This window comes from Anas acuta, chromosome 2, assembly GCF_963932015.1.
Source record: "Anas acuta chromosome 2, bAnaAcu1.1, whole genome shotgun sequence".
Taxonomy (NCBI): Eukaryota; Metazoa; Chordata; class Aves; order Anseriformes; family Anatidae; genus Anas; species Anas acuta.
In genome coordinates this window covers 154,413,521-154,436,281 of record NC_088980.1, presented here as the reverse complement: position 1 = coordinate 154,436,281, position 22,761 = coordinate 154,413,521, and the positions used below count along the sequence as shown (strand labels likewise).

General features: G+C 47.5%; 1 protein-coding gene across 7 annotated transcripts in view; it reads left to right on the top strand.

Annotated features, from left to right (window-relative positions):
- The window catches only part of SLC45A4 (solute carrier family 45 member 4), a 69,819-nt gene that overhangs the window by 6,431 nt on the left and 40,627 nt on the right, over positions 1–22,761 (top strand). For 4 of the 7 annotated variants that reach the window (XM_068672740.1, XM_068672746.1, XM_068672745.1 and 1 more), the window contains exon 1: positions 13,044–13,228. The exons of 1 other annotated variant lie outside the window; for it this stretch is intronic. The gene's annotated coding sequence lies outside the window, so the exon portion shown is untranslated. Of the gene's footprint in view, positions 1–13,043; positions 13,229–15,578; positions 15,967–17,734; positions 18,113–22,761 lie in introns of those variants that run through there. 2 more of the 7 variants (XM_068672744.1, XM_068672742.1) reach the window with 2 other exon arrangements.

Below are 22,761 nucleotides of genomic sequence, written 5' to 3'. Positions count from 1 at the left end.
CCCTTCCTCCTAAGCCTTCTCCCTAAACTTTCTCATAACACAGCGAACAATACGATGTGTTATCTGCCACGCCAACGCAGCTCCTGGATGCCAGCTCCACTTCCCACCTCTCATTCCATGGTCCATGCATTTCGGCTGGTTTTAAACCTTGTGAATTTTCTCCAGCCCAGCTTCTCCAGCCCTGCAAGTAAATCTCTTGTGTATCTCCTCCTTCCTCTGTTACCCAAATACCTTCCATGGGACCTGATAGTGCTTCGCTCTTACCCATCCAGGATCCTTCCTATGAGGTGATTGATGCCCCATGGCTTCAGTGTTAAGAAGCATTTGGACAATGCCCCCAATAATGTCCTTTAACTCCTGGTTAGCCCTAAAGTGGCCAGAGAGTTGGACTTGATCTTTGTAAGTCCCTTCCAACTGAACTTTTCTACCCTAAAATAGACGTTTCTCCTAACTTCTCCTTTTTGTCTTCCACAAATAACCCCAAATAGCCCTTCCATCTCCTGGCAGAAGCCTGCCTTTGCTCCCTAACATCCGCACCCACCACACTGACACAGATTACGTTATTGCCCCGTGATCCCCTTTGCCTGAGCCCATCCGTTCCCCTATGTCTCAATCCTGGAACGGCAAACACCAGGAGTCATTGCGCAGCACCGCTTAGCCCAGCTGCAGCTTCTTGTCCTATGGCAACAGAAACCAGGAATAATAACAGCAAGGTGATGACTCATTAAAACCAATAACCTCAATAATTAGGCTTGCTTAACTTTTCCAGTTGTATAAACAACTGGAAACAAATAAATAAACCTTATGCTTTTATGCATATGCATTTTAATATACAAGATATTTTACTCGTCCAGTTCGTCGCACAGAAATTTGCAATTTCAGGCACTTGTCTCGGGTCTGATTTCCTCTCAACCCAACGGCAATCCCAAAGAGCGAGCTGAAATGCTTGTTTTGCCCAATTCTGTTCGTCCTAGAGGCTTTCCAGCACCTTGCTGCTTCTGAGCGAGGAGGAGCCCAGCTGCAGCGGTGCCTTGGTGCTGACAACCCTTCAGCTGCCATCATTGCTACAGGGGAAATAAAAAAAAAAAAAAAAAAAAAAAAAAAAAAAAAGGAAGGCAGAACTGTCAAAGTTTTGAGTTCCTGAAAAATCTGTTTAAATCAGGTCAGGAAAAACTGTGTTGGAGTCTGGAAGCAAAATCCTCTTGAGATCTGATGCTCGGTGGGTGCATCTCTGCCATCTACCTCCCATGGGTGCAGCCTTTTCTCTGCTACCCTGCTGCCTGCCCCTCACTAAATAACCCTTGTGTGTTCATTGCTCTGGATGGAGGCAGAGAAGGAAGGTGAAAACCACGACAGGAGCTGCCTGTGGGATAGGGGGGGCTGCCTGTGGGATAGGGGGGGCTGTCTGTGGGACAAGGAGCCATCAGGCAGAGGAAACTGAGGACTGAACCTTGGAGAAGGCACCTGAGGGCAGCTGAGACCCCAGCAGGGTCTCAGGGTCTTGGCAGGGTCTTCTCCAGCGCTGGGGAAGCCTTAGTGTAGACAAGACCTCAGGGCACTCAGGAATATCACCTCCAGGTTGTCACACCTGCCCCATAGTCCTCACACCCCCCAAAAAACCCCAACGAGTACAATAATGCGGTGTTAAAAAAGGGAAGTGTTTATGGAGAGAGACCAGCTCGCTCCGCTGCATGGAGCTGCATGTCCTGGAGTCCCTTTTGATGTAAATGTGTGAAATTACACATTTCTTGCAAGGCTCAAACGTAGCCATGGCAACGTGGTTATCAAACAGTTCCATATGGAAGCACAAATCCATAGGGGTTTCTGGCTGCTGAGATTAAACTGCCCAGGGACAGGGCTCGATATACACCAAGCTCAGGCTCTCCATGTTCAAAAGGAATCGGCTCCAGCTTTGGACCGAGATATTTTCAATTTTTTTTGCCTCCAAATTGTCTTCGTTCAGCTGGGCTCATCACCAAGCAGATGCAGAGAGCTGCTACAGGAGCCGGTACCGTCAGCGGAGAGGCAGCATCATGCGCCTCTCTGCTCCTTTAGGAAGTTAAAAACTTCATCAAAACTCCTTCGCTCAGCCCCTCAAAGCCTCTGCGCCTCCTCTGCGCCTGGGATTCTGTGATATTTGGGGCAGGAGCTTCAGCATCCCTCTGCAAGCAGCAAAATTGGATGTATCTCCACAACAGCACAGTGAGCAGCTTCCTTAGACACCTAAAATCCCCATTGTCAACTCCCCCAAGCTGTCATGTAGGAATTCCTGGGGTGGCTCCCTCCCTATAGCTAATTAACCCCTGATCTTCATTTCCAGCAGGAACATCTCGTGTTTCTGCCTCCAGAAAATGACTCATGCAGCTCTCGGTCCGATAATTTAGGCAGCCTGCTAAATTCTGGCACCTGCTGCTGCCGCAGGTTGTCCTGGGGATGGATCAAATCCCTTTCAACCTTCCCTCCTGCGAGCCAAACGTGTCAGAGCTCCAGCCCGCTCCTGTTTCCAAACCCGCTTCCCACGTACATCAGCCATCCTCCTCGGGTTCCTGCTCTGCAGTGGGAGGTTTTGCAGCAGAACCTCTTCACTTTTCCTCCCAGACTATTTTAAGGAAAGGTTGCATGGGATATTTTTTTTTGCTTGAATAAAATGCAGCGTGCTGTCAGTAAAGACAGACTTTTCTCGGTGAAAGACATGATTTTGGAAAGAAAAATGTTGTTTCTTGATTTTAAAAAAGGTGAATCACACCCAAACTGTTTTGGAAAATTAATAGAAGCTGTTGCAGCGCTAAGTGACGTTACCCAAACAATTTTGGGTAAGAGCTCCTGCCTGTGGCCACGCAGTTGTGCATATGGACCTGCCGTTCCTGGCTGTAGCAGACTGAGCACCTGATTTTGGGGTAGCTGTGAGTTATGGATAAAATAAAGGCACCAAAACCCTGCCTGATGCAACACCTGCGATGCAGGAGCATCGGTGTGCTGCCGAAGCACCCAAGCCATGCCACCACGGCACCTGCTCCCCAAACTCAGTCTCTGCAGCCAGAGAAAAACCCTCTGAGAGGGGAGGCGAAGCTGTTATCAGCATCCTCTCCGCATCCCTTGATCTCCGTAACCGGAGAATACCAACGGGAGCGCTGGAGCCTGAAGTGGCTGCAAGCCATTTGCTTTATTGCTCGACGAGTGGAGGCAATCTGCGGGCACCGAGCGAGTCAAGAGCTTCCCTCTCCTTGCAGAAACGAGCCCGCCGAGCGGCCAGCCTCAGCTAACTGCTTTTATGAATGGGCTTGGAAATAGCAGATGCTGGGAAGCTGTTGCTAAGAAGCTTTTTTTTTATTTTTTTTTTCCTGCCTGCTGCCCTGATCGCTCTGGCCAATGCAAGCCACAGTGTCCCAAGCGCTGCGCAGCCCCCCAAAAATGAGGAAGTGGGGCAGGGACAGCAAAGGTTCTTGCTCTGCTCTCAGCCTGCATGGAGTTAAGCAATTATCCAACCCCGTTGCAATTCTCGCTGGCAAGGTTTCTTCACCTCATGGGAGACTTGTGGAATAACACAGCGCTTTCCTAGGGAGTGTCAGCCATCAGGCGAATGTGCCTTCCAGAAGCGATTTTTTCTTTTTTTTTTTTCCTTGTTTAAATATGTAAGTAATTGTTTCTTTAGCGTTTGGTCTTTGCCTCTTCGTGACTCACTCTTCTACCTTGTCGGCTTTCAACGCGGGCCCTGCCCTCCCTCGCAGTGCCACAATCCTCCCAGCTCTCACCCACGGCGCCAGGTCACCCCGGGTGAAATGGTGAAAGACGAGAAGCTCGCTCCTGCCCAGATGTTCTGCTCCCGGGGGGCTGCTGTTGGGGGGCTACGTGCGCTGCAGCAAGCAGGCAGAAAAAAAAAATAAAATAGGTGTAGGCAACGCCTCCGATAGATGTAAATAGAGGTTGGTCTGTGGTTTGGGATTTGGATGAGTCCAGATGCATTTTCACGGAGACGGCGACAGGCTCTGATCCCCGGCGCGGCTTCTGTGCCAAGCGTCTCCTTTCTGTTCCAGCCTCCTGCGGCGCAAAAGTGCCCTTCAAAATAAAGAGGAAGAAAGCTTAAACATTCATAAAACTGCTGCTTTAGCTTTTAATCCCAGTGAAAAATAACCCCGCCTTTCAGGGAGGGTTGTTTTTCTTTTTTTTTTTTTTGGTTTGGTTTGGTTTGGTTTGTGTGCGTAAATTTTCCCCCTTCACTCCTCTCCAAAATTAAAAATAAATAAATAAATAAATTAAATCAACTTGAGGCAGAGAGCAATTATGGAAAATTTCAGGCTCAATGGTTAAAGCGTGGCCAACTTGTAAAGTAATTGGAAACACAAGGAGAGAAAGGGAAGTGTTTGGCAACATGAGTATCATGCCTTGGGATGAAAGGTGCTGTGTAAGTGGAGGATTCTTTTTTATTGCACGCTCTCCTCTCTCTGATATGTTAATAGTGTTTTGCCTGATCCCTTGACAGTTCATTAATTTTTTGGTCCAATCGCAGGCTGTGGAGGGCAGATAAATCTCAGGCTATTATGGGAACACCCTAGAAGTTTGTATAGAAAGGAAACTCACTGTTTCCTGTATCATCCTTCTGGGGATCTTGAAAGAGCTCACAAAAAAAAAAAAAAAAAAAAAAAAAAAAAAAAAAAAGCACTTAAGCAAACTTTCTTTGGTGGAAAACGGAAGGAAAGGAAACTGTGAACAAGCAAACAACACTCAATTCCATGAGACAAGAGATACTCGCAGGTCATTAGGGAGAAAGTAAAGGCGATGACTGCAACGCGCAGAAACTGTCGGAGGGTGTTCTGAAAAGAATGGGAATCTCTGCAGCTGAGCAGCATTTTTCATTTGTAAAAGGGTGAATGACGCAAACCACCAGTGGGATGGGGGCCAGGATATCCATCCCAGCAACGCCTGAAGTCCTTTTGGAAGTTTTTGTGAGGTTCAAGCAAATGAGCTGGAAGTGGTCACGGATCACCTGCGTAGCTCTGCTTTCTTCCTGGTGTTAACAGCACCGTCGGCAGAGGTCTGCTAGCATCAGCTCTGATTTTTTTTTGTTATGTAGGCATTGAAAGCAGAGGTGGGAACAGATGAAAGGTTTCCCGGGGCTGGCTTCAAGTGCAGAATTCACCCAGAGCTCAGAGGGCTGGGCCAAACACAGCTTCAGGTGTGTGAACGCGTCGCCCATCTCCAAGATTTTGTGGAATTTGCTATGAGCACATCCACGTGGTGGCGAGACCTTCTAGCTGCTCAAACCCCAGGAAAGCTTCTGCTTGAGTTTTGCAGTCAACAACAAGACACAGGCCTGGAAGAAGAAGTGGTTTAGGGGAGCTCTTGGCTAGCAGCAAGCAGGGCAGGCTGGGAGGAAGGGAGCGAAAGGGAAGCAGTACAGCAGCATTGCTCATTTCTGGGAAATAAGACTTAAAAAGAAGCCAGAGGGGATGACAGAAAGCTGATATCCCCTACAAAACATGTGTGCCCCTCTCCGAAGAGGAAGAGTCCAGCAGGTCTTTGGTTTTTGGCGGATAGATAGATGATGAGAGCTGGTGTCTGCTCCGTACCTGTTGTAGAGTTTAAGAGCGGATTTGTGTCTCCAAGGGTGCTGACCGGCAGGTTTTGAGAGGCATTTGTGAAAATATCAATTGTGGAAACATTTTTTTCTGGCAGATTCTGTATCACTCGCTTCTGGCCTGACCAAAACCACTAACAGGAGAAAGGGAGAGAGAGAGGAAAATATATGAAACTTCTGCCAGCTGGAAGAAAATGGCTCGATCAAATTCAGAGCAAGCCATTCAGGCCAGTTGTTGTCTGATTGAGATTGGGGGTGGCCATTTTTGCAGAAATAAAGCTGATTACTTGATGGGATAAAATCGAAGCTCCTCAAAACCGTTTCTGCTGGTCTGTTCTCAACATTTTGCACAGCAACAGTGCTTCCCCAGGGAGCTCGTTAAAATACCCCCATTGCTCTCATCGCTAGGAATTTCTCTCCTCTCAATTTTATTATAGAAGAAAAAAATCAAGGGGACAAAACTTTTGGTCCTACCAGTGCAGTCCTGGGTCTTTGAGGTACTTACTTTAGGAATTTAGCTGCCAGACTCCTTTTACAAACCAAGGGACAAGCTGCTGAACTGATAGGATTGCCCAAATCCTATTTGGGATTTGGGAACTGGGAAATGCAGCTGGCTTTGTAGGGGTCAAAAGCGAGGACGGGAGTGTGACTTACCCCGGGCAAGAAAACACTATGTGAAAGGCTCTGACCATTATCTGCCAGCCTCCGCAGGCTGAAATGAAGTTTAGTAACTGTGGCGTGAGTCAATGTGCCCAGTTTATCCAGCAGAACACTGCCCTTTTTTTTTTTTGTGGGGTTTCCCACCAAATTGGCTAGACAGACTGAGTAACCCTGGGCATATACAACGAGCAGATGAAAGGAGAGGAAGAGAAGAATCCCTTTGGAGAACAAATAGATTTTAAATCATCATCACTGCAAAGTGAAGCTAGAGCTCAAGAACAGCAGCATGTGGTCTCCACGCTGTATTTTAGGTAGAGGGATTCCCCCAAATAAAATGTTAAATGAAAATTCACGACTGAGGTGACAGTCAGTTCTAGGGAAAGGGAAAAATAATAACCCAATTTTTCTGAGCAAATAACAGAATTTGTGAGTTTGGCATTTTCCACCCACCTTTTAGTGGAGTCTTGATTAAAGGAACCTTAAAAAAAATAAAAAATAAAAAATAAACCCTCAGTATTTTGCTGAGGATTTTAGTTTCCATTCCAAACAACTCTGGACTTTGGAAATGCATTTCATTTTTTTTTCCTCTGTGTTTAAAATGGCTTTAACGTGAAACACTTCAGGGTCTGCAGTTGTTTGGCTGAGTTTGGAAATTCAAGCAATTAGAATAAAAAATAGGCGCCCGATTCGTTGCAGTTTCTCAGTCACAACTACAACAACAGCGTGCTCCAGGTTATTCTTGAAACCTGGATTGCTTAAGTCATTTAAATAGATTTCTATTTCAGAAACAAACTGGGAGCCAAGAATTTCACAATTAAAAGCTCGAGGGCTATAAAAGTTGGCTTCACCTAAGACTCTTAACATTGTTTTTATTATCTTAATCACCAGGTTCTTTACATACTAATTTTCCATCCCATTGCCAACCGGTGCCAATCCAGCTCGCTTTTCCATCACCCAGGTGAGCGTTACTCATGTTTTCAGGGGAATGTAAAAAAAAATGATGAATGTAGTGGGGACAACCCGGTCTATTTTTGTGACTGCTCACAGACCTCCGCTAGCACTGAGTCATGGCTAGAGAAGTCATTAGCTGAGGTGGATTCCTTGAGTTGCTCCCCAGGATTCTCCAAAAAAACACAGAAAACACTGCTGCTTTCCCACGTGCCGTCCTCATGACACAGGGCTGAACAATTTCAACTCCTGCCTATGCTGGGACCCGGAATATTGCAAACGCTGGTGAGGTACGGCCCCGATTAGGCAAGGGGAGAGATGAGATAAGTCACGCCGTGCAGTTGTAACAGGCCTTAGCAGAACAAAGAGCAAAAGCAAGACCTCCTGGAAGGCTGCAGAGGTTTCAGGTCCCACCTCGGCGATCAAAACAGACGTGCCCAGTAACACCTGCGTGCTTTCAATTCAGCTGGAGCTAAAAGGCTGCAAGACAAGAAGGAGGTGTGAGTCAGGATAAACGGTCTGTTAACTAAAAGCCCTGGTTTAGTGTCTAGAGATATAGGCTCAGCATCTGTGTTGTGACCAGATAAAACATGACATTTATTCTGCGCCGAACTGGCATCACCTATAAATAAGTTAAACCCCCGAAAGGTCATTTTGTTATGAGAAAGCACTAGGGAATAGAAATATCCCTCAGGTGAGGCTTCGGTTGGGAGCTATCTCCAGCACACTGCAGGAGCCTGTACGGGGAGAAAATGAGCACAGCTCCCTGATCCAGTCTTTTTTGTGGATTCACTGGTGTAAAAGGGCAGTGATACTGGCCAGGGTAAAGCTAAAGCGAATGAGGTCACTTGGAAATCATCTCAGCCTTAACCAACCTCAGGCTTTGGTTTTTCAGGCTTTGCCTCATTGCAGGCTTTGGTTCCAGGTTTTTGGTTCTTCTTCGCAAACCTAACGCGATGAAAACGTATCCGCCTTTCAGTTTGGCAAAAATAGAGAGAGACCAAAGCACAAACAGCCCAGCGCAGAGATGGAAACCTCATAAACATCTTCGTCATGGTTTAATGTGAGAGCTCGGAAGGAATACTGACTAATCGCAGCTCATTGCCCAAGAGGAGAGAAACAGAAAGAGAAAATAACTCCAAAAAGGACGGCTTCTGGTCTCTCCCTTGCAAGGGAAGAAGTAGCTGAACTGACCAAGTCCTGCAGCTCTCAAACGTCGTCCAGCAGCCGCTGTTCTTGAAGGCCAGACAAGTAAATTCCCCATCAAGTGCAAATTGCACTGGAGTTTAATGCCTCACAGTTTTATTGTGCAGATAATTATAGAGCACATAAATTCAAAAGGCAGGATAATTCTGCAGCTGTTAGTACCAATTTTAGCTGTGCAAACCCGGAAAATAAGTCTCATTCTTCAAGGCAACCTCCAGGAGACCTCACAAGCAGCAGCAGCAGCAATAACACATCTTAGGACCTCGTCTTTTGCCAAAGTACCTTGGGACCTGACCCATCAGCCATTTATTTTCCATATGGGGGTGGTTTGGGGAGGTGTAGCTCCTGCTCCTGCTCCAGGTTTAGGCACAGAGACCCACAAGTGCCCTGCCGTGTTTGCTTAGGACCACTGACACTGCTCTGGGGTGACACGAGCCAACTGGCCCCAAACAGGTGAATTTTTGGGGACGAGGCAGGGCAAAGGGCCGGGTTGTGCTGTGTAGCCGCAGGAGCCGCCCAAAGCTATTTGGAGCTGAAAATTCAAGCTCAAAAAGTGCCCGTCTGGGTCCCCCTCACAAACTCATACATCCTGCTGTCCGTGAGACCTTCTTGTGACTTGTCTGAGTCCAGACCAAAAAAAAAATCTTTGGTTGGCTTGGCACAAGTCGACGGCTTTTATCTGATAAGCAGAAATTAGAAATATATCTCAATGCTTTTAGGCAGAAAAATAAAACAAAAGCATCAAGGGACATGGGCCATATTAACACAGCCATTGCAAGTTCCAGCTTCATGAGAGCGTATGCTGGGGAAGGGTGGGAAGAAGGAAAAACAACAGTTTCAAGCTCAGGGCGCTGTTTTCCCATCAGAAATGAATCAAACACCCTTTGCGAGAGATACCCGAGGGATAAGCTACCAGCCAAACGTGTGAAAGTTGAGGCTCATTTTTCACGTCCTGTTTACCAGTGGTCCTGGCCGGGAGACATCAGCTGGGCTTCGGAGGGCTCGGCTTTGCTTCAAGCCTCGCCTCGGGTCTCCTAAACCCACGGGTGCTGCCAGTCAGGAGACACCTCGAAGAGCCTCCTGTGTCACACGCCGTGAAGGCTGAACGCCAGCTAAAACAACCCCGTGGGCTTTTGTCTGACGGGGATGATGAATTACCTTTTTTTTTTAAAAAAAAAAAAAAAGTTGGGGTTTTTAAAGGATTTAGGAGCAGCCTCCCGAGGTTGGGACAATCGAGGAATCCCTGCCTTTGGCATAAAGCAACTCACACCAGCTCCGAAGGCTGGCAAGCAGTCAGCTAAACCCATTATCGCACGATAAGGCTCGAACATTGCATTAATTCCTCAGCAGCTGTCCTCTGCTCCCTTACCCCTTTCATCGCACAAACATCTCTTCAACTGTCTGAGGGAGGGGAGGAGAGGGAGGATCAGACGCAGCCTTGTAAAATTCCTCCAGCCCGCTCTGCCTGCGGCAAGTTATTTCTTTTGACACGCATGTAAAATAATATCGGGGGTGGTGTTTGTTTGCCTTGGCTGCGTGGCCAATTTTCATAACACTTTTGGAAGCCAAAAGTACCTGAGAAACGGAGCGGGGAGTACTCACGGCAGCTTGTTGACGATGCTGGTTAATTAATGCAGCTCATTAAACAGAGGGGACCCCTTGCCAAGATGGAGGGCATCGTGTGGGGAGCCGCATGGCTTTGAGGGCAGGATGTTGCTCTCCAGAGGGCCCAGGGATTTTCTGGAAATTCCTCGGGTCCTGCGTGCGAAACAAAGCAGTGGAAGCAAGAATCCTGGGAGAGAGGAGAGCCCGAGGGGGTTCGCCAGCTATGCGACCCACAACATGGAAAGCAAAGCACTGTGAGGGTCACGAGGGAGATTTTAAGGTCATTTCTGGATGTTTTCTCTATGGTAGGCTCCGGCTGAAGTGCTTCAGCCCCGCTACGCATTGCCATGGGAGAAATAAGCTCAAGGAAAAAGATTCACAAAAGCCACCCTGTTGAGCAGGGACTCGCTAAAGGTAAACTGTAACAAATGATAGGGAGAGGAATGTGTCCCAAAACTCATTCTTAATTATTATTTAGGGTCTTTTCTCTCAGCCCCACAAATATCAGACCTCAGCTCCGTGTCCCGACAGACATGGTTGTGCCCAGCGCGCATCCACAGATCCCTCAGCATCAGCAAGAGGAGAAACTTAATTTTTCCCCTGCCAAGACTCGAGGATGTGTTTATTTATTATGGATTAAATATTTGGAGTTGAATAAGAACCTCAGAGGGACTAGGTGGATCTGCTTCCTCAGCTTTTTTTTTTTTTTTTTCCCCACCCCCTCACTCTCTTTGTAACAATTCCTATTTTTTTGAAGTAAAATATTCGCTTTATGGAAAATTACCCTTTCTGGCTCTGGGCTCAGCTAGTGGCTGACAATTAGCAACTCTCAAGCGAAAATCACACGAGGAAATAAGATGGAGAAATATCTGGACACGCCTGGACACGTCTGGACACTGCCCGAACATGTCTAAAATGTCAGGGGGAGGTAAGGACCAAGCTTTGCCACAGCGGCAGGCAAGAAAAGGACAAAAACAAAAGGGTATTTTCCTCAGGTATTTTAAAGTGAGGTGTCAAAACATCAGGTAACCTGCGTTGCCACAATTCATGGGGAACCAGAAGCACATTTGGGATGTTTTAACTGCACGCCCAGGTCCTGATTCCTGCTGGGTGCTTCCAGTTGCGTTTGCACCTCAGGTAATTTGCACTGAAATCACCCAGGTCTTTTCCCTCACCACAAGCCATTAAACTCCTCCACTGCTATCCATATAGGCAAATCTTGTGTCTTCTGTGGAACCAGCTCTCATGTTTTATTAATACACTTTCAGCTGAGATATAATGAATGTTGTTTTCCTGCCAGGAGGAGGTGTTACACTAAGCTGCTATCGGTGTGGCAGCTTTATCTTTACCGCGTGCGTAATTAAGACAACTATTTCGCCGATTATTTTTTTTTTTTCCAGAAAGGTAACAATGTCATTACAGTTTTTATATACATCAATAGTACATTAAACCAACAACCCCTCTTTGAATAGGCTTTGGGAGTCCTCACCAGGGGATGGTTAATTCAGCAAGTTGTACAGGATTGTGGTTACGCCTGCTTTTTAGTCCTTGGCCTGAATTAGCCTAAAAACAAAGATATATTGAAAGTGGTGTTCTAGAATAAAAGATCAGCTCTGGTTTTTGTTTCTTTAGGGTATGTAATCGTAGTAATTTTGCTCGACTCGAAATTAATATTGCTTTTTAATAGTGCAGAGCTGTATGCCGTTCTTTCATTTTGCCTTCTGTGGTTTTCCTTTTTCTTTTCTGAAGTCTGGTATGCGTTGTGGTTTATTCATGAACTGCAGAGAAAGAAGTTCACAAGAAAAAAAAAAAAATGTTTTGGAATATATACTTAATGGAATGGCAAGAAACAGAAAACGGTTACACTTACGCGATATAACGTGCATTTTTACAGGCCACTAACATGCAGCTTTACGCATCTCTAGTTTATGTAAGTAAAGAAAATTAAATATTACCCTGCCCAGTGCAATTGGCACGGTTAAGGCTATATGACAGTAATTCAGATTTTAAAATAGATGCCTGTATAGGTTTATAAAAGAAATTGTAGGACAAGTTTGCACGGGGTGCATATGATGTGGCAGGAACTTCAATGTAATGGGGTTTTCTCCTCATGATAAAGGAAAACTTTGGACATGTGGCGTGTGGAAAACATTGGAGATTTGGTTTTTGGAAAACTTTGGAGATGCGTGTGGAAAGTTTTGGAAATCTGGAATGTGTAAAACTTTGGAAATTTGGTGGGTGTAAAACTTTGGAGATCTGGAGGGTGAAAAAATTTAGAAATTTGGTGGAAAACATTGGAGATTTGGTGTGTGGAAAAATGGAAATTCGGGGTGTGAAAAACTTTGGAGATGTGTGTGGTAAACACTGGAGGTCTGGTGTACGTAAAACTGGAAATTTGGTGTGTAAAACTTTGGAATTTGGTGTGTGGAAAACATTGGAGATGTGGTGTGTGGAAAACTGGAAATCTGGAGCATGGAAAACTCTGGAAATTTGGTGCGTAAAACTTTGGAACTTGGTGTGTGGAATACTTTGGGAATTTGGCGTGTGGAAAACATTGGTGTGTGGAAAACTTTGGATATGTGGATTATAGAAAACACTGGAAACCTGTGCTTGCAGCACAGGCAGGGAAGGGACCCCAGCGCTTCTGTTTGGGTGACCGAGGGTCCCATGCCATGGCAGGTGGCAGGGCACAACTCTCCCTCCGGGGGCCACCCCATGGCAAAGTGGCTCGTCTGAGGAAAACACCCGGAGCCACAGCCGAGCCTGGCGGCCTCCTCCTCCCACCCCCTTTTGGCTCCTCGCCGGCCTGAGGAGGCAGAACGGCGAAAATGGCCGCTACACCTGCTCCCCCCCCCCTCCTCCGCCATCTCCCTCAGGTGGCAGCGCCCCTGCGGGGGGCGCGGGGCGGCCCCGTAGAGCCGCCATCGCGTCTCCTTAGCAACATCCCCCCCCACCACCATTTTTTGGGGGAAAAAAGACGAGGTTACGCCTCCTTCTACATATTCATGAGGCCGGTGGCGAGGAGGGGGGCGTGGAGGGGGCGGAAGCGGAAGCGGGGTTCCGAGGAGCCCGGTATAAAGCGGCCGCCGGTGCCCGCTCGCGTTCGCCGTGAGGGAGCTGAGCCCTTCCACGTCCTCCTCCTCCTCCTCTTCCTCCTCCTTCTCCTCCTTTCCCCCCCCACCCTCCCCGCCTCACGGAGCTGGTCCCGGGTGCAGGGGGGAGAGCAGGGGGCAGGTAAGGGGGATTTGGGGGGGGGGGCGTTGGGTTTTTTTGGGGGGTGAGGGGGTTTTTGGGGGAAGTGGGGCTTGAGGGATGAGGGGGTGAGGAGGAGTTGGGGTGAGGGATGTGTGGGGTTGTGAAGGGGAGGAAGGTGGGATAAGGGAGATACGGGGCTGTTAAGGTGCAGGAGGGTTGAGGGATTTGGGGTGAGGAACATCTAGGGCTGTAGAGGGGAAGATGGAGGTGAGAGGTTAGGATGAGGTGGGTATGGCCTCAGGAGGGGTTGGGGTGATGGAGGTGTAGGGCTGTGAGGGGAGATGCGGAGGTGAGGGAGGATTGGGGGGGGATTTGGGGTAAGGGATGTGTGGGGATGTGAAGGGGAAGAAGGTGGGATGAGGTAAATACGGGACCGCAAAGGTGAGGAAGGGTTGGGAGATTTGGGGTGAGGGGACTGTGGGGTGAAGGGGTGGGGAGCTGTGGGGTGAGGATTTGGGGTGAGGGAGGTAGGAGACCATGAAGGTGAAGAACAGATGGGGATGTTTTGGGGGAACGGGGCTATCAAGGTAAAGAAATTGTGGGAGAAAGGCGTGCAACTGGATATAGGGGAAGGTGGAGAGGCTTTGGGGTGAAGAAGGTGCTGTGGGTGTGAGGAGCTAGGGGGTGGAGGGGATGGGGAGCTCTTTAGTGAGGGAGATAGAAGGGTGAGAAAATGGGGTGAGAGGTGAGGGAGCTGTGGAGATGGAGAAGGGCTGAACCCCATGGTAATAGGCTGGGGGGCTGCCTGAGCCAGATGGGGTGGAGATCTTGGAGATGATGACTAGGATGAGTAAGGTGGGGATGGAGAGGCTCAATTGGGGCGTCTAGGGTAGAGCAATGAGTCCAAACGAGGTGAGGATGGGACGAAAGGAGGTGGCTGTGGGGTTCTGCTGGGGGACGAAGGGACCAAAGATGGAAATCAGCTTAGTCTTTCAGGCTATTAAACTTGACTAGCCTGCCACTGGAATAATTCCACGTTTAATCTGCAAGCCGATCTCGGCAGGCACCACCAAACAGTGAGGGCTAACCTGGGCTGCTGGGGTGGTGATTGGGAGTCCTGGGGGGAGGAAAAAGAAATTACTTTGCACTTAACTCATAAATCTCCCCCGAAAGCTGCAGTTTTCCTCGAGATCATTATCAGTGACTTGCAGCTCAGAGCTGCACCTGCTAGCTGTGTGAAAACTGCTTTTGACCTTGGAAAATACCCTCCCTTGGGGGCAGTTTTCCATTGTGGTGGGTCCTGTAAAGGCTGGCATCCTTTAGCTTGTGTGTAGGGGAGGAAGAGACACAGCCAGGGCTCCAACTGGATGCAGTGGGTGAGTCCGTGTGGCTGGAGCTCGACTCCTGCAGCTGATTGTGAGTGGGAAGGGCTAGAAAAGACCCCGCAGGGTGGTGGAGGTTGGACAGAGGAGGTGATTTTGCTCTGAAAGGTGTGTTGCTAGATGCACAGAGGGATAACCGTGGTGTTCTGGGAATTCACGGGAAGAAATCTCTCTGTTACAGTGTGCTTCTTCACTGCTCTGTAAGAGCTGCTCCAGTACGATCTGCGTCATGTTCTGCTGCCTCAGATCAGGCAGTGCTACTGAAATATTTAAGGAAATATGGCTTGAGCTGGCACTTGAGCTGAAAGAGCCGGTGGATACTTGCTGGTTCTCTGTAGAACTCGAGCTTCTCTGTAAATATCTAGCAGGAGTGGCTGCTGATGTGCTGACTCTGACACTTCTGCTGCTTAAATGCTGGACCTGCATAGCTTGTGCCTGCTTTTTTTCCTGTAGGATTGCAAAATAAGGTTTTCCTCGTTTGTTTAATGATTATACTGGCTTGATGAAATGTTCAACAGGCCTAAGTGCTCCCTTCCTAAATAAGGAAAAGCAGTTTCGGGTAACAGATTAAGGTATTTAGTTGATGCTTTGGCTATAAATGCTTCCAGAAGTACCTTTTCACCTTAGGCTTGAGAAGGTAACGCGCTCGTAAGCTGCTCAAACTGCATCCAGGTCTGTCTCGGGTGCTCTTGGACACCTCTCTGTCAAAGGCAGCAGCTTGAAGTGAGAGCTTCATTCCTATATGTACAAAATCAGGCATTTAAGGGAGTTATTTCAACAAATAACTCAATTCCCATGATGTAGAGGATGGAATCAGTGAGATTTTGGGCTAGCTCCTTGTGATATTGGAGGCCGGCTCATGTCTCACGGAGCAAGGGAATGATAGCAGGTCTTATTCTATACAACCGAGGCGTCTTCAGTAAAACTGAAAGCATCTGTTCCTACAGATAACGCTCTTGTGTAACATGCTAACTCCCAAAAAGCAGCAGGTTCCTGCAGGAGGTGGTTTTTTTCCCTTTTTTTTGAGGGGAGTGAGCAGTGTCTGCTGCTGTCATCTCATTTGGGTGCTGTGGGGGCTCCTCATGATCGAAAGCAGAACTCAAAGCTGCAATGTTATGAGCAGTTCAGCTTCTGTACATCCTCCCTTGGCAGCTTAAAGCAGTGCAATGCATCCTGTAGATGTCCTTTATTAGCGGTGCTTAGACTTTAGCTGTCGAACTTCCTGCTTCTGCGTCACCTTGTGACAAAACTCACGAGTTGAACCAACCGCCTTCCTTCTAGGACAGCCTCCAAGGAGCTTAGAGGCTGAATTTGGACCTGTCTCGCGAGTCTGTGACCTCAGAGGTTAATTACCTTTCAACTCGCTCCAGTCTTGGCTTCGGTGACGGCTCAAAAGTAAGGCCTTGGTAACTTAATAGGGCTCTGCTCCTCTGCTGGGGCTGGAATGCGTGGACTCCGCTGCTCTCCCTGTATGAACTTGTTTTTCAACGGGTTGTTCCTAAAAGCTGGGAGAATAGGAATGCTGGGAAGTGTTTCATTAGCAAAACTGCAGCTGAGGACTGAAAAGCCTTGATGTCAAAATGTTCAGCTGGCAACACAGCTTAGAAAATGTGTTTGTGCCTAGGTGGGAGTTGCTGGCAGCTGACCTAGCTGAGCAGAGCAGTGGATAGGATTGCTTTTTGAGGAAAATAAGTATTTTGGGGGTCTGTACCTCTGCTGTTGCTGCTAACAGCAGGCCACCCTGAGATCCTTGTGCTGAATGATGAAGCAGGGCATGTAGAGCTTCAGGTTTTAAAAACAAAAGCTTCGCTTGCGGTTCAGGCTGACTTTAAGCAGATGGTCGGTGTGAAAGCCTGTGGAAAAGAGGCAGAGCTGCTTGAATTGAAGCGGGACTTGCTGGCTGATCTGCAAGGGGAGCTGCTGTGGATGCAGCAAGGTGATGGGGGGAAAGTGTTAGCAGAGGAACTGGTAGCATGAAAAATGGTTGGGCTGCTTTGGGATCTCAAAGGGTCGCTCCCGTCGCTCAATGAGCTTCCTAGCAGAGAGCTCATACATTGTCCAGAAACAAAATGTGAGCGGTTCTGGCAAATCCAGCTGCCAGAAAGCTGAAGGGAAAAGTCTGCAGCTAGCATGAGTGGGGTCTGGGGCTTCATTTTGGGACTCTCCTTTCAGCTGGGCTGCCCCAAACAGCCCGGGAAGGGAGCTGGAAGCAGACCCTGAAGCTGAGGAGGTCAGTGCTGAGAGTTAAGGACTTTACATGCTCACAGTGAGCTGCTGCTGGTCAGCTGACTGCTTTACGGGCTGCAGCTTATCAGCTGCCCACACATCGTGCATCTGGGTCACAGCCCTACTCATGGTGTGCTTGGTAACCACCCAAAAGTTCAGCTGGGGCGGGATATTCTGCCCTCCAGCTGGTGCTGAGTGGCTCTCGAACCCCTAAGCTCAACAGTTAGTGATATCCTCGATCAAGGGTTCTCTCCCCTGAGGGGGGAATAAAATACTTCACATTAAAAAGAGCCGAGTTTATCCTATCCAATTTTGATTCAAACAGAGCTTAAATCAAGTTAAATGTGGGATTTTGGGTGTCACAGCCCTCCCTTGGGAGGTTTTGTGCCCTGGCTTAGCCAAAGCCCCCTTGTGTTGGTGTTCCCAAGGGCTGGGAAGTCATTTAGACCATAGCTGGCATTCTTTATTATAACAGCTTGGGAGAAGCAGCCAGGTTTTCTCATCAAACTCATTCTTGGCCGGCACGCTGGGCTGGTAATAATTCGGGTTGGCGTAGGAGCTGCTGCTGACCTTGGGCTCGCTCTCCTGGCATGTGCTGTGCTCAAGCATGAAGCTTGAGGTGGGGGTGTTGGGAAGAAGCTCGTCTCAACACAGTAATAAAACTTAAAAAATGCAGTTCAGGCATTCAGAGTCGCTTCCCAGCACTTCCATCGTGTGCACTATTAATATTAAACCATCCCCTTCAGCTGGCTTGATGCTGTGAGGTGGGACTTTGTCCCTCTTGTAGTAGGACTGACAAACTTGGGGCTGTCCAGCAATGGAGAAACCTTCCAAGACCAAAATTTAGTCATTTATTGCTGCTCGGGTAGTAAGGCATGGGAAGACAGGAGGTAAACAGCCCTAAAGGTGATTTTAAAAGTCTTAGCGGTGTGTAAACAGCAAGAGGAAAGGATGTTTTGATAAATTGTTTCTGCAGTGGTGTTCTGGGCTCACGTAGTTGGTGATCTCGGAGCAGAGAGCCCAGTTCCTCGGCTCACTTTAAATGAGAGCTCCAATGTTTTCCTAACTGAAATTGAAACCAGTGTTCTGCTGACCCTGCATATTTTCAGCCCTCCGCTGGCTGGCCCGCGCCACTTCTGCGTGCAGCGTGCTTCGTGTCTTTTGGAGGCTCGCAAACAAGCTGTTATCGCCCCTCGGTGCCAGAGAAATAAACGATCAGAGCGGGGGCTGAACCTGCAGCTCCCTCTGGCCAGCAGCACGTCACGCTTAGCTCCTGCCTCCTGGCCTTGAGGATGCAACCGTACCCCGAGGAGCGGTGAGTGTGGTGCTGTCAGGTTTCTCTGCTGCTTAATTTTAATGTGCCACAGGGTTTTTTTTTTTGTTTTTAGTGGGGTGGGAGAAGGCCACTTTGAGGGGAATATCTGAGCAAGGACGCTGGCCTGTGCAGCCTGGCCCCGGGCGCTCCCCAGGGAGTGATTTGGCAGTGTGAGCTGCTGCTCCTCAGAGCAGTGTGGCCGGCCAGCGAATTCCCAGGAGCTCAAAAACTAACCCAAAATAAATGGATGGCTAGCTTTCACGCTAACACATCTCACACATGTGGCCTGCTCGCTGTCAGGGGGAACTGGCACTTGACGTAGGTTTGTTCTCGTGTTTTCTTGGCGCTCATTCTCCTAACTAACAAGTAGAGAGGGTGAAGGGGTTTGCTTCTTGGTGCAGGAGTGGAAACAACTCTGGTTGTTTCCGGCGTCATGGCACTTGCGTGGCTCGGGCTGCTGCTCATGTCAGTCACTAGAGCTGAAGTCAAAACACTTCATCCTGGGAGCTGAGAAAAAGAACAGCCTGACAGTGATCTGCATGCTTTGTGCTCCCACAGATATTGCAGGTAGCTGCTGGAGAAATGCCATTCCCAGGCTGTTTGGGGTGGGAAGGGACCTTTGGGGCCAGCTGCTCCAGCCCCTGCTCAAGCGGGGCCCCCTCCAGCAGGGTGCCCAGGACCCACAGCATTTCCTGGAGCTGCGCTTAGCAGCTTTCTTTCCCTCATTACTTTCTTTTCCTCATTAACTAGGCTCCTAAATTAACACCCTCTAAAGAAATCAGCTCCAGTTCTGTGTTAGGGCTGGTTACTGAATAACTGATTGTAATTAATGCTGAGATTTATCACTGGGACAATAATAGCCACACTGTTCCCTGAAATTCAGGCTCTTTCAGAAGCTTGTGGTCAACGGGCTCCTTGTCTGGGTGGCTCTGGAAGGAGCCTGTGTAGGTATTTCTTAATATCTGATGGGATCCTTCACTGAACTGACAATAAACTGCCTCAATTGTGGGTCGTAACCTTGTTCTGCCTGCTAGGATTTTAGCAGCTGATGTGTTCCTGATGGCCTGTGAGGATCTTTCAAGTTTTAGAGCTTTCCCTCTGACAGCTTCAGGCTGGAAAGTAGCCCTTGGTCAAACACCTGCACCAGAGAAAGCTTTAAGTCCCTCGTGGGCTGAGACTTAATACCCAGCCTAGCTTACAGAAGGCAAATTCTCCAAGTGAGCAGGGAATGAGGCTTTAGCATTATGTGGAGACACCAAATAACACCACATTCCTGCAAAACAACAGTGTGGCTTCCTTACCCTGTTTATCTCCTGTGGCAGCCTGTAGCTCATTAATACTGCATCCACCCTGAGCTTGGAAAATGAGAGGAAGCCTGCCAGTGGCAAATATTGAAGGAAAACCAGTTCTTTTTTGCTCCAGTGGCTGCCCAGCATCCTTTCTAATTCTTACCTGGTGGTTATGCAAGTGCCATTAAAATGCTTTGTTTTCTTGCTCTCATTCATTTATTAAAATTTTCTGGGTAATTGTACTATCTTTTGAAATAAGAATGCTGGCCAGTTCTTGACTTTGAGTGAATTAAGTTTTAAAAACATGGCTGAGAACAAACCAGGAAGCCAAGGCTGTGGAAACTTCTTGACCCCATCTTATCTGATAAAGCAAGCAAGAGCCCAAAACTCTTCATCAATTTTTTAGCATCACAGGCCAAATTGTAGCTTTGTAAGATGTTAGCAACTAAGACTAAAGCTGTTTAAATCTGTTTTTTGCCTCTACAAATGTTTCAGCCTGATGTTGCCACTATTCCAACCCCCTAGGAAAGAATTGAAAGGGGAGTTGAAAAGAGAAGGCTCCCAGAGCAGTGAATAAATCTCTAATTATACATATATACGAGCATGTAGTTTGTTAAATCTTCATTCCTAACCTTTCCGATAAGGTTTGACACAGAAGGGAGCTGCTGACTGTGCAGGGGAAGCCTGGCACACTTCTGATCTGTTACACCAAGAGTTTTGCTCGTGGTGTGTGTGGGGAGGATGCGCTTGGAGTGACAGACAAGTGTCACCATTCCTGATCTAATGGGATTCGAGGCACGGCTGCGGAGCTGCCAACACTTCAGAAATCAGCTGAATCACAGCAAATGGTAGGCACAGCTGCTGCTAATGGCAGGGATCTGCTGCAGTCTGGGGTTTTGCACCAGGAAAAACTTTGAGTTGGTTGATTTGAATTGGTTTTAACCCTGTAATGATGAGCTCTTTATTATCCCAGTCAGCGACAGCTCAGAAGCTGTTCCCAAAAATGCCCAGGGTGGCACAAGCTTTTTAGGGCCAGCACAATAGCGCATTGAAGAGATGAAGCAAAGAACCAAGGGTGTATTTCTCTTCTTACTCCCCTCCTACACGCAGGATTGCTTCCAAGGTTATGCAGAAAGAGAGCCGCAGACACTGTCAGGAAAGATGAGTCTGAAGGCTTTCAGAGATTTGTTTGGAACAGTGTTGTGCGCCTTGAATTCCTAATAAAAGAAGCCCTAATTACCTTAATGTCTTCCTTAGTCACTTCACAGTTGGAATCACTTCTGTAAATGGAGATGCTTTATCATAATTTGAACAGGGTGGGCTTTTCCAATCCAGCTTCAAGCTAGGATGTACTGACTGGCAGATAAATGACACTGACTCTTGGTTTGGTAGTCCTCTAAAGACACAAATGCTGTTTCCAAGAGCTGTCTCTTCACTTTGCAAGCATTAACTTTATCTTCTTACTGATGTGTAGATTGTATCTTTAGCTTATAGCAGGGAGGATGAAGGAGCCTTTTCAGTGTGCTTGAGTTCCTTGGGATTGTCCCACTCCTTGAACTGATCACATTTGATAATAAAGCCTGCCAGAAGGCATATACATGTGCTCAGTTTGTCTTCCATATAGCAAAGAATACAGTCACTGAAAGTGGCTCAAGTCACTGAAATCCCTCCCCAGATGCCTGGTTGTTCCTAGTGTTTATCCCTGAATAATCCAGAGTCTGTTTTGGTTGTGCTGAGGGCACTCTCATCTTCTCTGGAAGTCATCGTGGCATACTGAACCCATAAAGCTTGCGTCTCTGCTAATTTTAGTTCCATGTTTTGAAAGCTGATAACACTTGTGAAGCTCTGTACTCCCTCTGAGTGAAGTTTTGAGCCTGAGTGAAGCTTATCGTTATAGGACAAACCTTCTTTCATCAGGAAAATAAAGACACAATGGCACGCTTCATTTTCACGCTGTTTCTCCAGTGTTTGTGTATGAGTTTTAAGATGAGGGCAAGCTGTCTAGGGCCTCAAAAGAAGGTGAGCTAAGACTTCTCCATTTAAACCAAAATAAGGTAACCTTTTGAACTTTCTGTTGTTCTGTATGATGACTTGTACCACTTCAGAGAGCTTTTGTTGTCTGTCCCCTTTTTTTCCAGATAGCAGAAGAGTGTCCAGCTTAAAAATTTTCCTTCTAGAAGAGAAAAAACTTATTACAGGGTAATAAATGGCTTTCACTTCATGGAGATAACAGGGAAGTGCTGCCCCTGTTTTGTCTATTAAATTTTGGCTGCTCTACAAAGCAGCATTAGGGAATTTCAAGTCTATTTAGGCTCTTAAAGCCCAAAACGTTTGAGTATACATTATGCGTAACTGCGCATTGCTTCAATCAAATCTTAGTCCTCCCTGAAATCTGGCAGGTCATTGTTCAAGCAGTAAACACATTAGTTTATTGCATAAGCTGGTACTGTAATTGGAAAAGTAAAATGACTAAGCAGAGTTCTCAGTGAAGCTGCCAAAATAAAGTAGTCCAGAAGGACAAGCCACTCTTTTTGTTAAAATTAGCTTGCACGGCCATGAAATTCTTCGCCCCGAGGGCTTTCCTCATTTTGACAAGTGACCTAAAATGTCAAATACCTCCGTGTAACTTTCCTCAACTCTACGGTCTTTGTTAGTCGAATACTAACTGTACTTTCTTGTCCACAAGCTACAAGAACTGAAGAATTTTCTCCCTGAACTTCCTCATGTTTAATATCGAGGCACCTGGCTACAGCGTGCAGCCCAAGGGTGAAGTCTGCACTGTTGCACCTGGTAGGAAGGCAGTTGTGTGTCTTCACAACTGGATGGGTGAGGATTGTGAGGAGCAATCTCAGCTTGCAGAGCCCCAAGAAAGCTATCAACGAGTGTGGTAAGGAAGGAGTAAACCTGCTCTGCCTTTCTCAGGAGAGATAATAACACTCCTGGTACCGATAACACGCGGGGAATGTGCTGTAATCTTCCTGGTCGCAGCTTAGGCCAATTTCCTCTTCTCTGAAGAAGAGATCTCTTTAGTGTACTGCTTTTTCAACATGTTTTGCATTTGAATCTCATCGTCAAGTCTTTGTTTAAGTGAGGAGAATAATTCCATGCCCTTCCGCCTTGCCTTAGTCACGTCTCCTGGCTCTCCCCCCAGCTTTTTCGGGTTGGCTGGCATCTGTTTAGGTACGGCGTGCTTTGTGCACTGAAGTGTTCAAGATGAATGTTGTTTTACTGGATGAGGAGTCATCAGTCACATGAGGTGATCCTCACCTCCAGGAGCACGCTAGGACAAAAGCAGGAGTATCTGTTTTCAACAGGAGACTGGCTTGGCTTCTACTTCTCTGCTAAAACCCACAGACCTTG